A 7,325-nucleotide genomic window follows, 5' to 3' on the forward strand; every position below is an offset into this window, starting at 1 on the left:
GCTAGTATGGTTCATTTAAAGTAATTGAGATTGATTATCGCGTATTATGTATCGGTAATTTTTAACAAAAGTTGTTTTCTCTTGGAACCAATTTTGTTCGACCTGCGTCTGGTCTCAGTTGTTCCGATTGAAACCTGTTTCTAGAAAGGAACCATGATCGTTCCTCGAAAAATAAATGGTAACATTTATCGATCCACTTATTTTCTCCATTGCAGTGGGCCCGTGAACCAGCCTCGAACCCATTCTTCGTTCCCGTTTCCTCTTCTTCTATCGATGTTTCCTTTCTTGCTGTGCTCCTTTTGATCCAGACTACAATCGCCACGACTCGTGATGCAATTACACAGTCTGCTTCGTACGAAAAGGAACGTCCTATTGTCAGCCACTCGAAAAGAGAAAGAGATTAACTTCATTAATCTTTCTCTATTGGTAATTATAAAATTGATGCTGCAAATAAATATTATGCGAACATTAAAAAAATGAAACTGAATCCTGTAATCTATACTCCATTAATGTCTTCGTTCTTAATCACAGTAGTTACTTTTAATTCACCCATAATTCAATCTAATCAGCGAGGACAAAATTTCGAAGCGAAAGATAAGTTTGAAATTTGAAATTTGAAAATTCTAAAATCATATTGGTACGTTTTTTTTTTTTGGTACAGTTGTTTCTTTAAATTCTCCGCAGACAATGACTCCGTACGTAAAAATTACGATTAGAGAAAATTACCATTTGAAAGAAAAGGGAAACTCTGTAATCATCGGTTTCTCTAATCTTACATAATATTCGACAAGTCTCGAATTTTCAACGCAAACATTTACGACGTGAAATTGAAGATACTTGCAGTATTATCATGGAAGCATATTATTGAATACACAACTACGTCGTTGGTTTTACATTTTTAATACAACATGGCAACGGTATAACCTTCGGAACGCGGATCATTTTAATTGCGAGATACCGTTAGAAAATTAATTCCCTTAATTAGATGTTAACCGATACGTAGAAACGAAATTTATTAAGGACCATATTATTTCGTCGCTGACCCTATTTCTACGCGAATGTGTACACTTATGTGTGTGTGTGTGTATTTAACTGTAAATCGTCGTGTCACGTTCTAACTGTAATACAAGCTTTTAGTATTACTATGGTAAATTACACAGACACCAAATAGGTTCAAGTTTTTTTTTTACAAAAAAATAGTTAACTTTTTACAGTTAGTAATTGTAGATAATTAGCCATTGAAGACATAGAATATGTGTGTGTATATTGATCTTAGCTTAGTAAATGATGTGTACCTTTTCTTTTCTTTTAAATATTCACAAGTTGCAACAGAGCCAATAAAGGTTGAAAATAAGCTACAGTACAGAGACGCCATTTTTATAAGTTCAGTACGAAACTACTATACTTTATTAATTTATAGGTTTTCTATAAATACTTCGTACACTTATTTATCATTCGCATACACAGAGATGGTGTATTTATTTTTATATTACATATAATCATTCTTCAGTTTTACCTGACCAGGAGAAATATCAATCTATATATTATCGATCTCTAAATTTTATCTAACGATTTCTTCCTCTCATTTTATTTAATTTTTAGCCGTGCACGAAACGGTCATTTAAATTCCTGACCAGTCAATGTTTTGTCCAAAAATGAAATTTCACAGTTTTGCAGATAAAATTTTATTCGTTCCTCACTTTGAGGAAGAGGTTAGGTTTCGCCAAGGGTCAATCTACCTTCTAGCCAGGTACACGGAACTCTTTGCAATGAATTCACTTGGAAATTGAAATTTCTCGTCGAGTATTTTTCCCATCTCACGTGCATGCGAATCGTGTATGTATTATACATACGCAGTTACAACTTAATGAGTCTTCTTCGTTATCCTCGATGGCACATTCCTATCGGTGCTTGTCTTCGACGTTAAGAATAGATATTACACGCACTCGTTTGTCTCTCTATTCTCTCTCACGCACGTACTGTTACGTATTAAGTTATACTATTGTCTTAGAAAAACTACGCGCGATTGTTCATCTCTAAAGTGTCGGTAACATAATTTATCACGCGTGTGATATTACAAGAACGATAGTGGAAGACATGGAAACTTACTACACAAAGCAATCGTGAAATCAACTCTGTATTTACACTTTACGGTTCTCACCAATTTTTCTCTTTTATTTCGAGAAATTCCATTCAATAAAATAAGGGAAAATGTTTTTATGCAGCGCGTTGAAAAAGGAAAACACATTTGTTTTTCCTTCGAAAAAAATCCGAAAGCACGCACAGAGACGTGGATTTCAATTTCTCGATTATTCCCAGAGAATTTGGCAACTCTAGTTTGTAAATTATAATCTGTAACGGTACTGTTCGTGCTACTACATTTCAGCACTATTACAGGTTACTCTCACGCGTCGATTGCATTGTACCAGGTGTTAAAAAAATCGGGACACGTTTTTTTTTTCTCGTTCTCGTTGGACGAAAAATTTGGTCTCGGCACTCCTGTCGTCTATTGTTAATCGTAAAACAGAATTAAAATTAATATCAAGGATAATTCGTATAAATGAACCGATAGTGACGCAAATGTTTATGTAATTGATCGTGGCGCAAGTGGAATCATGAATGATATTATAATTCGTCGATAGCAATTCGTGAAATGTTACTTAAAATGTTACGTAATTACGGTATCGTTTCAAGCGTCAGTAATGAATACTGCAGTACTGCAGTCTCGCTGCATTTTAGTGCTGTCTCTAGTACTGGTTCTGGTTCGTTTAATTTGCAATCTCGACAGTTGCCCAAATCCGTGTTTCTTTCTATCCCCGAGGTAACAAATGGTGCCTTTGGAAAGTCAGTAAACAATGTTGGAGAAAATTAGTACAAACCATATTTTGAATGAAAAATGTTTTAATTTCTAATAGAAAGTGGCGTTCCTATTGCATTCTATTTTAGTATCTGGAATTGGAATTGAAAGTTGCTTTCCTACGACTTTGCATCCCTGCTCGAAGCCGTATAGATCCCGACGATCGATAACGTCGCATCATCGATTGAATAACAGGGAATCCAGTCACGTGACTGTCAGAAGCCAGCAGAAAAACGTGAAGCGTAGCCTTCTCCGAAGGCATGCCAGGACGATGAAATATGGAATTTTGTGTTACATCAGAAGGATGCAGATGCTCTTCGAAGGTCAACGCTTACGTGTTCGTGCTTCACGGCAGTCAGATATTTTTTTTTTTTTTCACATCATTGCTGAAATTACACGAGAATTATCATTGATCAAAATTGTACATTATTTTTATAATCACTCAGACGAGTATTCGGATACGATTTCAACAGATTCGTATATACTGTTTCTGCTACTAGGACAGATTCTTGTACGCTGCTTCTATTCTTGCAACAAGTTTTTTTGTACACATCTTTCTTACAGATATTTCTTCATCGTGTCTAGGCATTTTTCATTATTTAGTTTGTTACAAGTCTGTTAAGCGTTTCGTTTATTTCAATGGGTCGTACATTGATGTTTTTTTGCTTCGTTAGAGTTTGCATAGTATTGCACAGTATTGTAGTTTAATGGATCGTTGTGCAATAGTGCACGATGTGTGGTTTGTTCCTTTTACTGGATTTTTTATAGTATTGTAGCTCGACACACAACTGTTTCTAATATAATACATTTAGATATACTATTCTGCTATTCTGTGTAGCAATACTCATTGATATACCATTTTTAGTAACTTGTTGCACCTTGTAACGTCTCTTTCGTCAATGCTACTAGATTTTTGAATGTATTGTTCACCATTTTCATTAACAAAATATTTTCTGATACGTTACCGTATCACAGTTCACCGTATCTTAATGCCTTATTTTCTTCGTTTTACTAAATCTTTCATATTATTACAGCTCAACGCATCGCTATTCCTGATATAATACACTTAGATATACTATTTTATACAATTTACATCTTTATCTCTCGTTGCATTCATTTTTTGTTATCTTTCAGCTTATTACGGTTCGGTGCACCTCTTTTCCTAATGTATTTCTTTTTTTTTTTTGTTGTTGATATATTACTTTATTTAGTTTACTGGATGTTATCATTTTTCACAGCGTTTAATAGATATTTTATTCATTACACTGTTACACCGATAATCTATTTCGTTTACTTTACCGGTGATACCAAACTAGCCTATCTCGATATAGAATTTCTTTGTTTTAATGCATTACTGTACTCTGACTCCCCGAACTTTGATCGACGACCAACTGCAGATTAAGAAAACTCTTTGAATAGTCATACTGCTTGGAAAAAAAAGTCCTTTGTCACGATAAACCAAATGCACGATAATCAAACGTTGAAATGTGCATCGCTTCGATGCACTCGACTTGGCACAAGGTTAGCACACACTGCGTTTAAGGAGTCGGTGTCATCGTCTAAATAGCCGAGGACTAACCGAGAATCATGCGAATGGTGACGCTAATTAACCGTGACATTACTTTCAGCGACGATTGATTCCAATTAAATGCCGTGACTCGAAAGAAAGGGATACTTTCTCTATAGTCTCGGGTCCCGTGGCTCCTGATTAATTGTCAAAAGAACCTAGCGTCACCAATTAATGAGTAATCGTAGACATCTGGTGTCTGCTTTGACCGAAAATCCTCCAAGAAGGATCAAACGAATCTACAGTTACATTCCTCAGTTTCTGCTGTATTAAAATAACTGGATTTTCCCGTAGATCGAGGATAGAACAATTAATTTTCAATCAAAGCTGAGCTGTAGCTATGACAAATGATCGGAGTCAATCTCCTTTGACTAATAATCATCTAACGAGGATTAGTTCAATTTACAGTTACATTCTTCTACTGCTGTAGTGTTAAAATTATCACGACCTGGTATAATAAAAGGTCGTGAATTGAGGTTATTCGAAAACTTACGCCGCCATTGAAGTCAGAGTACCTATTATGAATAATTGAGGTTACACGGAGTCAACATTGATTGCCAATCTAGTCTAGAATAATCGGATCAATGATTGAGAACTAAACCAGATATCTATAAACTTGTATTATTATCAAAATCAACGTCTATAACGAGTAGTTGAAGACACACGGTGTGCCCTATGGTTCAATGGTGGTCTTAAGTAAAGAAGGTTAACCCCTACGCTCGAACGTGTCACGTGTCCGTACGTGTGAAATAGAATGTACCGCAAAGATGTATCCACGTGCAAATGGACGTCGATGGAGCCAATTATGAAAAACACGAGGCTAGAGGAAAATAGGAGAAAAGAAAATCGTGTTCCACTTAAGGTGCCAATCAAGGCGATTTGCATTCCAGGGACGTTCGCCGGAGTCGCGAAACTGGCGTATCGTTGGCTGTGGTTAACCCTGAAAATTATACGCGAGAACGGAATGTGGTCGACGACGAAGGCTCGCGTGCTTTCGTCCAAGAGTGCAGAGGTATGCGGTGTACGTAATGCACCGTGCACCGTGCAGGAAACGCTTGACTTCGAGTCACGGTGAACGCTGTCGATCCTATCCGCGTCCCAGAGTGCCTCGACCCTTCCAAAGCATCATGCCCCGAGTTACAGCAACGCTCCGAGCATTACGATTCACCAAAAGTGCTCCTACGAGTGCAACTTTCGGGGTACACCGAAAACATAACCTCAATTTATCCTAGATTCGTAATTCGTCTTACGAGTGTTCGCACGTTCATGGAATGTCGATCTTCGCGATCGAATAACAATCACTGCGTGTTTTTAATTGCATTGTTAGTTTATTATTAATTAATTTTGCATGGCAATCGACGCGTAACAATATACATAACAGGTTCGCAAGTAATTCAAGAGGAAAAGATGGATCTCCTGTTCACTATTTTCACTTCAGGAATCTGTTCACGTCTTTCGTGCAATACCGGTGATTTGAATTTCGCGCGAACCGCAGGAATTTCGTTTACACGTTTCGCCGAGAGTGAATACCGATCGGTTCGCTACGTGCGGATTACTCTCGATCGTAACGTATCGGTTATTGTCACCGAACGCGCATAGGCGTTTTCCGCACGGCACGAATTTATTGCGACAATATTCGAAACATTTGTGAATTTTCTGTCCGAACTTTTACTTCGAATCTTGATATTCGTTTTAAGAGTATTTTACAATCTTTCACGCGTATATTGAGACCGAAGTTACACAACTCTTGCGAATATTAAACGGTGCATGTTTTTTTGCTTCGGAGACTAGTTCACCTTAGTGTTCTTTTCCAGGAAAAATTACCTAATTTTTTCTAATATCTCATACGCAGAACGGCATTCCACGCGCTGCATGCGAGTCGGTGATCTTTAAAGACTTACGTAAGAGGACACGAGTACACGTAAGCGTGTCACGAGAAAATTCAACGCGAATTGTTTTGCACGCGAAATTAAATTACCAGGAAATAAGACTGGGAGATTCCATCGTTGTTTTCGTGCGATAAATATATATACCTATATATATATTTTTTTTCAGGGTATACGTCCGCGCGATGAATAAATAACGACAACGTTCGTTTGCGCTTCACAATGAATTCGCGCCATTTTCATCGGTTGATTCTTCGCTTGGCAATTTTTTCAATTAATTTAATTAAACCCCGCCCCTCTCTCCACCGTTATCTCCGTTTTCCTTTTATCTGTATTCACAGAGTTTTTTTATTTATTCAGAATAACCGTTTTCTCAGCTTGCCAAACGAAGAGTCAATACAATCGCAATTTTGTGAAAAATCCTAATTGTTACTATCGATCCTTAACAATTCGTAACCCTTTAACGGCGATGCGTAATTATTTGCAGAGTAAAGTAAAATGTCGGAGATATTTAAATTCGAACGAATTTTTGAAAAGCAAAAAAAATAGATCGTTTTCATGGAAGCACGAACTTGGCTCCGCAAATATTTATCGCGAAAGACGAGTTTCTGGCTAAAGGGTTAAGGAAAAATAATTATTGTCGTATAATCATCTGGCACATGCGATTAAATAAATAAGTTCCAGTTGCACCTGTGTCCGACTTGGAACTTAAGGACGACTTAAAATCAAGAATTGTTCTTTTTGTTTATAAATCGACGCTTCGCGGTCTTCTTTCGAAATCCGTACACCGAACGTTAAAACTGAAGGATCTCGAAGACAGCGGAGTGTCGAGTTGTTCGTTTAAAAATTCCAATTCGATCCCTTCGTTATGGAAAACTGCTTCACTCGCTGTAAACATTTTAGAACAGAGACATGGTTACAAAATAACTGGATAAATTCGAAGTTGGTCGCTGCGCAGATTTAAAATTGCATCGCGAGATCCGTTAACATTGTATCGGTTTGACGAACCATTAAA

Source organism: Ptiloglossa arizonensis, chromosome 1 (genome assembly GCF_051014685.1).
Source record: "Ptiloglossa arizonensis isolate GNS036 chromosome 1, iyPtiAriz1_principal, whole genome shotgun sequence".
Taxonomy (NCBI): domain Eukaryota; kingdom Metazoa; phylum Arthropoda; class Insecta; order Hymenoptera; family Colletidae; genus Ptiloglossa; species Ptiloglossa arizonensis.